Source organism: Manis javanica, chromosome 1 (assembly GCF_040802235.1).
Source record: "Manis javanica isolate MJ-LG chromosome 1, MJ_LKY, whole genome shotgun sequence".
In the NCBI taxonomy this organism is placed as follows: Eukaryota; Metazoa; Chordata; class Mammalia; order Pholidota; family Manidae; genus Manis; species Manis javanica.
The window spans coordinates 110,422,165-110,435,415 of NC_133156.1; the positions used below are offsets into that span (position 1 = coordinate 110,422,165).

Consider the following 13,251-nt stretch of genomic DNA (forward strand, 5'->3'; position numbering starts at 1 on the left):
AAACAACTGCAGAGGTACAATGTGACCAGCTGCAGGGCTGTTGTGTGTAACAAACCATTACAGCATCTTTTAAGCATTCTCTCAGCTGTACTGCATTTTTTTTTTACCAAACCCAAGAGGAGTGTAAATAAAACCTAAAAATGTTGCTCAGAATCTAAAGAACAACGGGAATACACTTTTTTTTATCATGAAACCAATACAAAAACAGACAAAAGTTTTCAAAACCTCTACTTTCTAAGTGGCTAATTTAGGAGGAGTCTGCCCCCTGCTAGCCTCGTCCCTTCATAAACAACATATTGCCACATTGCTTTCAAAACAGAAAAGGGAAATGAGGGAAAGAAATTATACAATAAAGTCCAAAGTGAAAAGTGTTCACTATTGGATTAAAGAAAAAAAACCCCACAATACTCGTGGGTAGGGCAACAGTTTTAAAAGAAAAGAATTAGGAGTGATCAGAGGGAAACACATTTTAGAATGGGAATGTAAGTATATAAACTATGAAATTGTTTCTTGGATCAACAGACATTAAATAGTTGCATGTGGAATAATATATGGGTTTAGGTAGATTTTTATTATGAAAAAATGCAAGCAACTATGAAATTCTGAGATGAAGTAAGAAGAGGCTGTACAACAGAGCTGTATGGGTATATTCTTCTTCATTAAATAACCCAACACAGTAGTAACATTTCTAGTTCAGAAGAAAATACAACTTGTAAGAAGGTAACACATGAAATAATGCAGCCTCCTCCAGGCTATGTTACTGAAAATACTGACAATTACTTGAAGTACAGGAAAAAGGTATTCTTGGAAGGGAGGCAATCTTGGAATGTATGTCAGTCACATACATTACTCCCAAATAGGCAAAATAAACCCAGCTGCCCTCCAGGAAACCAGGCTGAGGCGAACGCATTCCAGCTCCCTCTTCCTCAGGGGATCTCCGTGGAAGGAGGCAGAAAAAAGGAACACAGAAATAACCCCTTCTAAAAAGGCTTATAGGTCGAGAATGAACTTTCAGTTGCACACTCAGTTTAATTATTAAAATATCTGGGAAAATTATTAGAATTTTTCCACAGGACAGAAAGTTCACTCAGGACTAATAAGCCTAAGACTTTATTCCAAAAGGAGACGCTGGAATCCTGAGGACTTCCTTCTCATCACTCCAGTCTTGACAAGATACCCACTCCAGAAGTCAAGAAGGCGGATTTCCAGGGGAGAAGGGCAAAGATGGTTTCTAGATTTTTCTTTAATAGCAGAAAGGGCCTTAGAAGAGTTTTTGGTACACTTCTCTTACTCTGACAAATAAGAGGCTAAGTAACTTGTCCAAAGTCCCAGAGCTAATTCACGGCAAAGAACCCACCATGCCTATGTGCCTGCCAGCCCCGCCACTTTCCATGTGATGTGTGCACGGCCCCTGCTGCACTGTTGAAAAGAATCGTTCCATTTCCATTGGAGCAGTAAAAGGAAAACAGTATTTTGCCTTTGCTTGAGGACCTGTTATTAACAAAACCTCCTGGACTTTGGCATTCTTAGCTGACTCTGTACACGAAGAATTCTTAACAAGATTCACTGTATACTTACCGCAATTGCCCAGGCTCAAAGAAAGGCACTTGGCCCTATTTTACCATAATCAAACCCAGCTACACAGAACTCAAGTCCTAACTTCACAACCCCCCACCAACACCACCATGCTCTGTGCTTCTTACCAATATAACCCACCTTGCATAGCTTTAACGGATGCTCAGGCTGGAAAGAGCAAAGCATGAAATAACTACATCCGGGATCATAATCCATGGGTACTAGATTGCAGAGGACTTACACGACGCATGTCCGGAAGGAACACAACATTAATATTATATAAATTTAAAAGGCTCAAAAATGTATTTTATAGGTGAATTATGATCCAGGAAATCAGCACCATTCTCCAAAACATCACATTATTTACACCAAATTATTTCCATCAGTAAAAACTGTTTAAGAAGCATTTCAATGTCATTTTGTTTTTCTGGAAATGAGAAGAGTGAAGCTCTGGTCTTAACTGAGTCAATAAGCACACAGCCAGACCTCAAGTGTAAGCAGAACGAAGCACACCAGCAAATGCAGCCACACAGCACTCAATTGTATTGTTTCTGAGAAATCACTTTCCTGGCAACTTCTGACCCAGCGAAATGAGACTCTGAACTGTCTCAGGCATTTTAAGCAGGGACACCCCAAAACTCAACTTAAGAAGCTGCCTGGCCTCCTTTCAAATTTCCCTCTGCGTGCTCTTCTCCCACCTTGTCAGGCCCCACAGAGCGAGCTGGCTCACCAAACACTTCCAACCCAACAGCGTCCAGTTTTCTGCACCTGAACTTTGCTTTCCTTTCCTTGATCAAATCTCTTATTCTCAGTATGTTTTGTCCCTGCTAAGACCAATTATACAAAAGGCCCAGTCACTAAGCAACAGGGATCCAAAGGCTACATTTTCTCTCTTTAAGAAAAGAGCAAGCACTTTATTTAATTTTGAAATCACAAGTGTGCCGAAAACATTAACTAGATTTTCTGCTTTTCCCAGGGCCTTGCCCCAGAAAACTGAAGCTATGGTGTGAGGGACAGAATAGGAGCCAGGCCACACAGGGCAAAAGGGACAGCTGAGCAGAAAGTGCCTACGACTGGACAAGGCCTGTTTTTCTCTTTTCCCTTGCACATGTAAAATGTTGAAAGAAAATGCTAATTTGGTCAACGTGCCCTATTTCACTCTTATCCCCCCATCACCAGTACCCACACCCTCTCAGTCCCTGGAACTGCTTGTTAACTTCTTCCTCTCTCCTCTGGGCTCCACCCTCCCACTTGTTGATTACTTTTTCCCCTTCCTGCTCCATAATTTGCTTTTTGATTTTTTTTTCAATAAAACATCTCAACAAACAAAAGCCAACATCCACCTAACAGAAAGAAGGAGGATGGCCATCCACCCTGTGCTCCGCTCTTTGCACACCTCATTTTCTTCTCTTTAAGCCTGAAAGAAAAGGAATTATCATTCCCATTCAAAGGGAAGCTAGGGAAGTTAAATAACTCTACTCAAGATGTCTGGGTGCATGTGAACCTGGGTCTGCCTGGCTTCCCAACTCAGGCAGTTCCTATGTAACTTGGCCTGACTGGGACTTTATCCATGGAGATCTCAAAGTCCCATGGGTCAGCACCAATACCCAGTGCACACCAGCAGCATGGCATCAAGCCTTCTCAGGAGCTTCATCTCAGGGAGAAGCAACCCACGGACTGCCTGCAGGCCCTCAGCCTTCTATTCCTGCATCAAGGAATACTAAAGGGGCTCCAGGTTTGGACCACATTAATAAACTCTGAACAGTGCAAAGAGTATATAGAACTCAAGTCAGAGAAAGCAATTTTCTGAAGGGCCTAAATGTCCCAGAAAGCCAAGAACTACGAAAATTCAAAGATAAAAATTAATTTAACATTTGACTTCAATTTGTAAATATAAATGGCAAAGAGAACTTTTGAGTCATTTTAAAGAGGAGGAAAGGGGGTCGGGACAAGGATAATAACTTGTAAAAAGAAAAAAGAAAAACCTCGTTGTGTGATAATGAAAAAATTAATCATTTAAAGAATTCAGGCCTCTCAGCTTGGTTTGGTCCTAACATACAAAAAGTAGTAGTTTGTTCCAGGTAAAAGCCTTCTTATTTTCTAATTCCCTTATAGCTTCATTCAGCCACCACCAAATGTGTAAGGGCAGGATAACATTTAGTATGAATGGAAGCATTCACTTGAGTGTACTACATCTTAAAACATTTGGTTACTTTTATTCACTATGTACCTACATGCATACAGCTCACCTTGTTCCAAAAATGAAGAGGGAATCACATGATTGTCTCTCTTGTGGCTTATTTAGTAAAAGAGGCTGCTCATTGCTGGGAAATTTTACATATGTATAAAGGTTCTTGTGTTTCAGCTTTATAATGAATGTTAAATATGTGATAAAGTTAGTCGGGTGATAGATTCAAGAGAAGCTGTAATGGTGAAAATGTTGATATGCCTATGGCCAATAAAGTATAATGATTCCCAATTTGAGAATAGTAAAGAAAAAGCGTGAATCATTTCTTAAAGATTTTATACCCACAGAATCTTAATAAAATGAGGTAGAAAAAAATCCCTGATAACCATGAATATACAATAAAACTTAAAAAAAACTGATTTTGTAAAATAAGATCCATATAATGGTTTAAATTTGGAGAACACAATTGATGCCAGAGGTCTGCAGTTCATATTCCTTTTGTCTTAATTCTTTTGTTACCTGATATATTTGTGCACAACTACTGGTCTGTACAAACAGAGCAGCATTAGGTATGTTTTCAAGTTGCCAGCCCTTTGCCTTTCCTGTTGCCTCATGCCGGCAGGGACCTGGCTTCCAGTGGCTAAGAGTCTTTACTCTGGCCGCATCTGGACTTCCTCGAACTAGATCATAAATAACCAACTGAAGACAAAACAAAGCACTTAGACATACATCATTTTAAAACAGACGTGAAATAACAAGTCATAAAACATGAAAACTTAGATTGTCCATGCTGATATCTATTAGTATTTAATGAAAGGCATCTTACTGCAAACAATAGGCAGCCTCTGTGAAAATCACAAATGTCAATATAACTAAATACAATAAAGGCCAAGAAAATAGGATTTGAAGGCTCCCTTCAGCTGCATTTTTTATCTTTCCGTCTAGTCCTGCTCCTCTTCTTAACCTGCGTATTTCTATTCCTGGCATCACTACTTTCTCTCACCCAAACTTAAAACCTAAACGTAATGCTAGACACCTCAAGAAAGTCAGCCCTCCCCAAGCCCTCCACTAGCACATGTCTCGATTTCACCTGCTCCTTTCCAAAGCCAGCCAGGGCCTGTTCTCCTCTGACGGCTTCCTCATCCCTCACTGAGCCGGCGAGAGCTTCCTGAAGCCCTGCCCCAGGTCAGGCTGCACACCGGCGAGGGATTCCTCCAAGAGCTCTCAAGTAAATTTCCGTGGCTCACCACCTGTCTGGAAAATGGACATGATGAGAGGGTTTACCTCCATATCTCCTAAGAGGTTTAAATGGATATAATGAATATAAACTGTGAAGCATCATGCTAGGTACATAAGAACTCAAGATGTTATTTTTATCTGATTCAGATGTCACTCTTCAGTTTCAAACCTTTAAGGGCTGTCGACTGCCTACAGAATAAAATTCTATTTTCTAGCAGGCATATGACTGACTGATGGTAGCATAAAGAACACTGCTCTCAGGTCAAGGCAAAAAATGAACTCAAATCCTGGCTCTCCTTATTTAGTTGTGTGATCCTGGAATTCACTTAATGTCCCTGAGCCTCCATTTTCAAGTGTACCAAATGTAGATAACCCTTTGGGGGAGTTAATGGCTGTACTGGATGGAACAGTATCCCCCCAAAAATTTGCATCCATGTGGAACCTGTGACTGTGATCTTATATGGAAATGGGCTTGACACATGTACTTAGATTAGATGAGGTCATACCAGACTCCAATAGGCCTAGCATCCTTAGGAAAAGACAGAGACACACGAGGAGCATGCCAGGTGAAGATGGAGGCAGAGACGGTGGTAAGGTGTCTGCAGGCCAAGGCACAGCAAAGACTGCAGCAACCACCAAGGCTGGAGAGACCTGGAGGGATGTTTGGAAGGAGCTTTCGGAAGGAGTGTGGCCCTGCGAACACCTGCATTTTGAACTTCTAACCTCTAGAACTTTGAGAATAAATGTCTGTTTTTTTAAGCCACCCAGTTTGTGGTAATCTGTTACAGCAGCCCTAAGAAACTAATGCAAAAGCTAATAATTAATGCTTCAAAATAGTGCCATACAAAATGGTTATTACTCCATGTTACACATGAGGAACCTGAGGCTGAGAGAAGGTAATTCTGTGGCCCAAGGTTACAGTGAAGCTGGTGGGACCTGAAGGCCATCTGGTTGTGAAGTCCATGCTCACAGCCACTCTGCTGTCATGTACCCTGAATGGAATTTGACACAACGTCAAATTGTGTATTTGTCAAACTGTGTCATGTCAAATGTAATTAGTCAGACTACTAGCTCACCTATTAAATACTCAAAAACAGTAGCAATTGCTATTACTACTCATTCTCCAACTCCCTAACCTGCTTGACCTCCAGTCAAGGATCAGCAAACATCTTCTTTAGGGGTTAGTTAGCAAATATTTGACACTTCGCAGGTCCAGGCAAATTCAAAGCTTATATGACAATGAAAAATGGAGTCACTTAAGTAAAAACCATTTTTAGCTTAAGTATTGTAAACAGGCACTGACTGGGTAGTCTGGCCTGAAGGCTGTAGTTTGCAGGCCCCTGCTCCACCTCCAAGCATCTCCACTGGACTCTCCAGACTCTAGTCTGCAGGTCACTTTCTACTCCTCCCTATCCCTTACCAGCTCCTGTAGGCAAACAGCCCCTCTGTTTATCCTCTTCCTCACCCCATGGACACTGCCTCAGTTTAGGATTTCATCATGTCTTGCCAGAAACACTTTGAACCTCCATTTCACCTCACCCCCAGCCACCCTTTACACCTGTCACCAGGACCTGTCCATCAGAAGTGAGCGCCCGAGCATATCAATATCCTGTGTGATCTTCCACGATGTGCCCCCTCCACCACCTCCAGCAGCAGTTGTAACCCCAGAAGCACATAAAAATCATAAGAATCTTTTTAAGACACCAACATCTGGGTCACACATTCCCAACATCCTGATTTAACATCTAGGCACATGTCCCCGACATTCTGGCCACATGTCCCTGACATCCTGATTCAATTCTAGGCCACATGTTCCCGACATTCTGGCCACACGTCTCTGACATCCTGATTCAAAGTACCCAGGTTGAGGCCCAGTTTACAGCTGTAACCATCCCAAGGCCGATTCTGACAGGCAGCTAGGAGTTAGTCCCTGCTGTTTTTACATACGGTTCCCTCTGCCCTGAATGCCCTTCCCCTGCTCTACCTGTAGGCAAATTTCTAACTGCTTTCCCAGACTCTTGGACTGAGACTAGGAGAAGCCACCTCTGAACTCTCCTAATCCACCTCCCCCATAGTTGATTACCCCCTTCTCTGTCTTATTTCAGACCGTGGCTCATGCCCATGCCTCTGTGTATCACCTGCATGCAGTCCATCAGCTACTATTTGCTTATCAAACCTATCCTAAAGCATTTCCAAGATCAAGGATGCAGTTTCCATCTATGTTTCTCCAAAAGTCAAAATATAATCATCTTTCAAAGGGGAAAACCAAACAAACACTACCCACTTAAGCCTCTAACACAGTGATTCTCCAACCTCTGGATTTCCATGCACTCTTAGGATAGGCACTAAGTTAAATCTACCTTCTATTTCAGTTCTGTGCACCCACATCCTACCTCCCTTATGGAGCTGTGTCTCCATGAAGGCAGGTACCTACTGCTCAACACCTAAGCTCAGTGCTTCGTGTAGCCATGTCATTCAAGAAGGTGAATGCATTCTCTCTGGAGCTTATGCTTTGAATTACACAAAAGGGACGCCAGTAAAAAGATTTTTTGAAGAGGAAAGAAGTATATATATACAAGTTTAAACACCAAGAATCAATACAGAGTGAAATCACAGGTACATAATAATATTAATTTTCCTGGCACATGAAGTATTTTTCAACTCCCTATCCTCTCCCCAGTAAATTTTGGGAAGTCATTTCATAGATACGTGAGTCTAAGACTTTTAAACCCCAGGAAATATATCCTGATCCTATCTTTATTTCCTGTATACTTTTAAACTGTTATCTATCATTGTACAAAAACAAAAACATTCCAAAGACCACTGAAGACATCTATTTCAAAATCAACCAAGAAGCACTGAGAGCCTACTTTATTAATTCAACAAGTATTCATCAAGCAGTTCTATGCATGTATGAAGCAGTGGAGCTACACACTAGAGGAATGTCAAAACATGACCCCTTACACACCAAACAGTAACTGCCTAGGGTATAATCTTTGGCATGCCAGCTAGCATTCTATCCATGATGATTAACTGGAAAAGGACGGGGCTCCAGGTTGGGTACAGCCAGGAAAGGAACTCAATCTGACACTTGACTGTCTATGCATGGGTCAGGGAGAGGTGGAAACAAATCTAAAAGCATTAAACTCAAGTCCTGATTGCCCATCCCCACCCCTGTTCCACTCAGTTGCCTCATCTCAGTTGATGGAAACTCCATTCTTACTTTAGTCAGGTCAAAAACTACAGAGTCAGTCACTCTTGATGACTCCTCTTCCTCTCACGTGCCACAACTAATCTCTTAGAAAAACCTGTTGATTCTACCTTTACAATATATTTAGAGTGTGACCACTCCTCACTGTCTCCATTGTCCTCACCCTGATCCAGACCTTCATCATCTCTTACCTGGATGATTATTGCAGTAAGTCTCCTGCTGGCTCTCTGCTCCTACCTTTGACATCCTCCCCACTCCTTATGCTATTCTCAGCACAACAACCGTAGTCAGACTGGTAAAAGGCCCAGCTGTACGTCCTTCCTTGGCTCAGAATCCTGCAATGGCTCCCATCTCACTCAGGCTTTTACTCCATGTCCTAACAACGACCTACAAAGCCCAACAAATTGGACCTTCTGTGGCCTCATCTCCTTCTTAGATCCTCTTAGCTCCAATCACCTGGTTCCCTTACTGTTCCTCAGCCTGCCCTTGTTTTAGCTGTATTCTCTGCCTCAAATGCTCTCCCCCAATACACCTGTTTGGCTAACTCCCTCCCCTCCTCCAGGCCTCCCTTAAACCCCACCTTCCCAATGAAGCCTCTGGTTATCCTTTTCAATACTTCATTCTGCCTCCCCATGCCTACTTGCCCGGCTCCACTTTTATTTTTTTCTCTAACACATACTATACTCCAACATACAGTTTACTTCCTGTGTTTGGTTTCATTGTCTCTCCACCCTACTAGAATGCAAGCTCCACGAAGGCAATGACATTACAGGTGCAACCCTAGCATCTTTAATAGTGCCTGATCTATTATGGGCACTCAAGCATTTGTTGAATAAAATAGCATTTACCTTTCAGAGGATCCTATGAATAAATCTAATGATTTCAGCTCTCCTCTTATGATACAGAAATTTTATATATTATTCATGTAATACAGGTAGGAAGACAGTGGTTAGGGAGGAGGTAAGCCCTCCATGCCTGTTTGCTGATCTGAACTAAATGTGCATGAATTTTCTTTCACATCAAGTGAAAGAACAGGTGCACAGGGAGGGTTGTACAACACAGAGAAGTCAAGTAGTGACTCTATAGCATCTCACTACGCTGATGGACAGTGACTGCAATGGGGTATGTAGAGGGGACTTGGTGATGGGTGGAGTCTAGTAAACATAATGTTCCTCATGTAATTGTAGATTAATGATACCAAAATAAAAAAATTAAAAAAAGAAAACTGAGGCTTACAGAGGTTAAGAGAACCTGTCCAAGGCTCCCCCACATCCCCAGCTGGTCCCCCAGCTCCTGTACTGGCCTACTGCCATGAGACTGCAAAGGGGGCTCTCGACTTGGCCTGATCCCCTCTTTTTGGTAGAGCTGATTCAGCTCCCTTGTGAGACTCAGGCCAGCCCCATCTCCTCTGCATACCCCTTCTGGGGCTCTCATCAAAGAACTCGGTGAGGATCAGGGTCCTGTCCATCCCTCCTGCAGACCCGAATGTAGTCTGTGCTCTATAATGTAGGATAACAAATGGTACAGACCAAGCTAAGCATTACTGTGCCATTTTATTTGTGACAATCACTTAGTTCACGATGTCACAGAGCTTCATAGATGGCAAATTAAATCTAACTTGATGCTAAACTTTGATCTTAAAATACTGTGAGACAATATAGCAGATTTTTATTCAGCCTAGAGAAAAGGAATGTAGTTTAAGAGAAGTGTCATGTTTGTAAAGGAACTGACACCCCCTTCTCCTCACAGAACTTCTCAGTTGTTTGGGTTCCACTATTATTTCTGGAAATCCTAAGATGACTAGACAGGAACCTGTGCAGATGACATTTCTGAATAAAGAGGAAAAGTCCAACTGAGTCCAAGAGTTTCCAGAATAATGTGAGTGGGAGTGCAAATCCCTGCCTCCCTGCTCACAGTGCGATCAGCATACCAGACTGGGCTTCCCTGTGTGATTTTTGAGATCTTCATAGCTCAGAAGTCTGAGACGCCAATGACGGGGTGCCATGAGCCCTATCCTTACCTAGCTTCATGACCAAGACTGTCCACGACAGGGTCACATTGATGCTTTAAGCAAGGAACCCAGTCATCTATTTCAAAAGCCCCAAAGATGACTTTTTTTTCACTAAGAAAATACATATTGAGCCAAGAGTTAAGGCTAGAACTGAAGTCTCCCTAACAAAAAGATGGGGGTGGAAGTAGGAAAGAGGAGAAATGGGTTCAATGAAGATGGGGCTAAAATAAAAGAGATAAATGACCTCCCTTTCTAGCACAGAGGTTTCAAGATAAGGATGAGCTTGTAAACAGCCTGATTATTAGACCTTTTCTCTGTTCCTGGCACCACCTCTCCAGGCTGTTTTTAGCCATTGGAGAATGGAGAGCAGAGAAAGAAGGGCTCACTGTGGCTAAACCTTACCTTGTGTGCCCTGCCGGGACTCCGCCTATCTTTAATTAATGTCTGAGGGACTTGAGACTGACCCTACACGTGGTGAAAGGAGGAACAGTGTTGAAGTTCTACCCGGAAAGATGCATAGGCGCACCAACGGTGTACCATTCCTGAGGTCCAGGGGCTTTTTGTCTTGAAAAGAAGGCTCCATCTGGAGCATTTACACAGGGCAATGAAGCAGACCCAGAGAACAGGACTGTCCGCCTGTTTGCCTAGTTCTGCCTCCTTGCTTCACACACACAGACTGTATTTTACCAACAAATCACTTTTACATGATTTTATAACTTTTCTCTGGAATAAAGAAATTTCCCTTTAGGTGACTCCCTCCAGCTATCTAATCCATATTCGTAAACCAAGATGAAACCAACATTTCCATTCAGCTAACATTTAGTCTTTCCCTTCTGCAATATTTCCCAAGATAAGCCTAAAGCTTTTAAACCATTGTGACTTCCTGCCATCCAGATTAAGCCTTATTAAATATTAGAGATTAATCATACCTTTGGAAACAGAACAATGTGCTAAGAGACTGACTGTGAAATATATTCTATTCGCCACCTCAAACTCACCAACATCAGCATTATAAAGGCATACTGCAGGCAGGAATGATAAAGGGAGAAGATAAAACATTACCATTTCAAGAAAAGAAAATCCAGACCAATTTAAGTGATCTTATTAAGAAAAAGCAAAATATGAATAAAATTCAAACAGAATCTGAGTTCTCACAGAAAGTATTGCAGACTACAGCAAACTGCCTTCTTCTTACACTGAACTCCATTAACTGAAATAGGTCTGTTTATCTAAGACTCCATTAGTTGATGAAAAAAATTAGAATTCTAGAATTCTCTCTTGTCTAAAGGAACCATATGGTTCTCTTAACTTTTGCACGAAGTACTTAGACCAAAATCATTATTAAGTTTAAGCAATGGTTTCAGTACTAAGTATAGTCAGAAAAATGCCAGTCCATCATATTTAAGAGTATCTGAGTTTTCCACCCTCTGTCTGATAGGCTGGTTCCTTACCAGCCTCAGATGACCCTTCTGAGACCAGTTGTGTTTTCTGAATGGGACATATAGGCAGACTGCAAAGCAGATGGAGGTCCTCACATGGCAGAAATATTACTCACTAGTTGAGCAACTATGAAGATCTGTAAAGAGGGGGTTGAGCAGGGCCTGCTTCTCCTCCTAGTTTTTATTACTTAAGGCTCTATGAAAAGGAGCAGATGCCATGAGACAACCAAGTAAAAAGAACACTATCTGGAGAATACGTGAAAAGCTCATCATTTGTTGGAGAAACTTATGACAGGATTAACAGTTAAAGTAAGGCCAACTGTCTAGCATAGCACCATCCAACTGAACCTTTAGCAGTGAGAGAAATGCTGTATCTCTGTGTCCAGTAGGGTAGCTGCTAGCTATAAAGCATTTCAAACATAGCTAGTGTGACTGAGGAACTTCATTTTAAATTGTATTTAACTGTTATTCACTTAAATTTAAATAGCAACATGTGGCTCACAGACCCAGCATAGAAAGCACAGGTCTAGAACACCGGAAAAGCTGACCACAGCAGTCTTCTGCCCGCATAAGAAAAAAAGCTCAGAGGAGTCTAATGTTTCCAGAATTAAGGGGAAAAAACTAATTAACTCCCCTTCTATACTGCTTTAGTAATTAAAATGCACTTCCTAATCATTTTGTCTCATCTGAATGTAGATCTCCGATTAGAACATGTAAAATGTAGAAGTACTGAAACTGCTTTTCTCTTACTGTAAACAATGAGAACCTAAGAGTTGAAATAATTATTTTGAATTTTCAAATTTCTCCCTAAATTTAAATATAAACTTTAGACCACACTCTTACATTAAAAGATTCTTTAAATTGCTAAAAGATTTTTATTTATCTTTTTTTTTGGTTCCCCTTTCAAAAGTCCATTAAGACCTTTGATGTCATTATGCTTTGAGACCTTGGAGGAAAAAACTGTAAACAAAATCCTCAAGTGCTCATATTAAAAAAGATTCATTTCAATAACAACTGTGTAGTTAAGGGATGGAAGGGTGGGGTTGAGCTGCTCTTTACAACCACAAGTTCTGAACATCCAGATTGTGTTCAGAAAGCTGTAGTCTGGATTATGATATTCATCTCATCTGTATTCCTAAAAATTGCCAACATTAGCACCCATGATAAACACTGGTTGCAAGCAAATACTTTTATCCTAATGCACTGCACACTACAGCTTTAAATGGCACTATGTTCTAAAGACATGTCATCTAGGGACACAGGCTCCCCTTCACATTTCACACCAATGCTACAGCAGAAACAAACTATATTGACATCAACTGGTGTTCTTTCTGAAGTTCCTACAGACTGTGTTTAGTGTCCTTGAATCTGTTTAAACAGCATAAAATGGTACTAGTTTTAATGAAGAAAGTTTCTCAAACCCCAAGCAATAGAGGACAATTTTAGTTCTAAGATTAAAAATAAAATTAAAAAACTGCCTAGTTTAATAGATTACATAGAGGACTGCTGTAAAGTCAAAGTAGCCCTTAGAATAAACAACATACCTTTTCTAATAAATAATTTCAACAGCAGGTCACTTGACAAGGCC

At 41.3% G+C, this 13,251-nt stretch overlaps 1 protein-coding gene across 8 annotated transcripts in view; it reads right to left on the reverse strand.

The window, feature by feature from the left end:
* SNX18 (sorting nexin 18) overlaps positions 1 to 13,251 on the reverse strand; it is a 112,515-nt gene that overhangs the window by 95,599 nt on the left and 3,665 nt on the right. The window contains exon 1 of one of the 8 annotated variants that reach the window (XR_012131136.1): positions 4,854 to 5,024. The exons of the other annotated variants lie outside the window; for them this stretch is intronic. The gene's annotated coding sequence lies outside the window, so the exon portion shown is untranslated. Of the gene's footprint in view, positions 1 to 4,853; positions 5,025 to 13,251 lie in introns of those variants that run through there. 8 annotated transcript variants of the gene reach the window in all.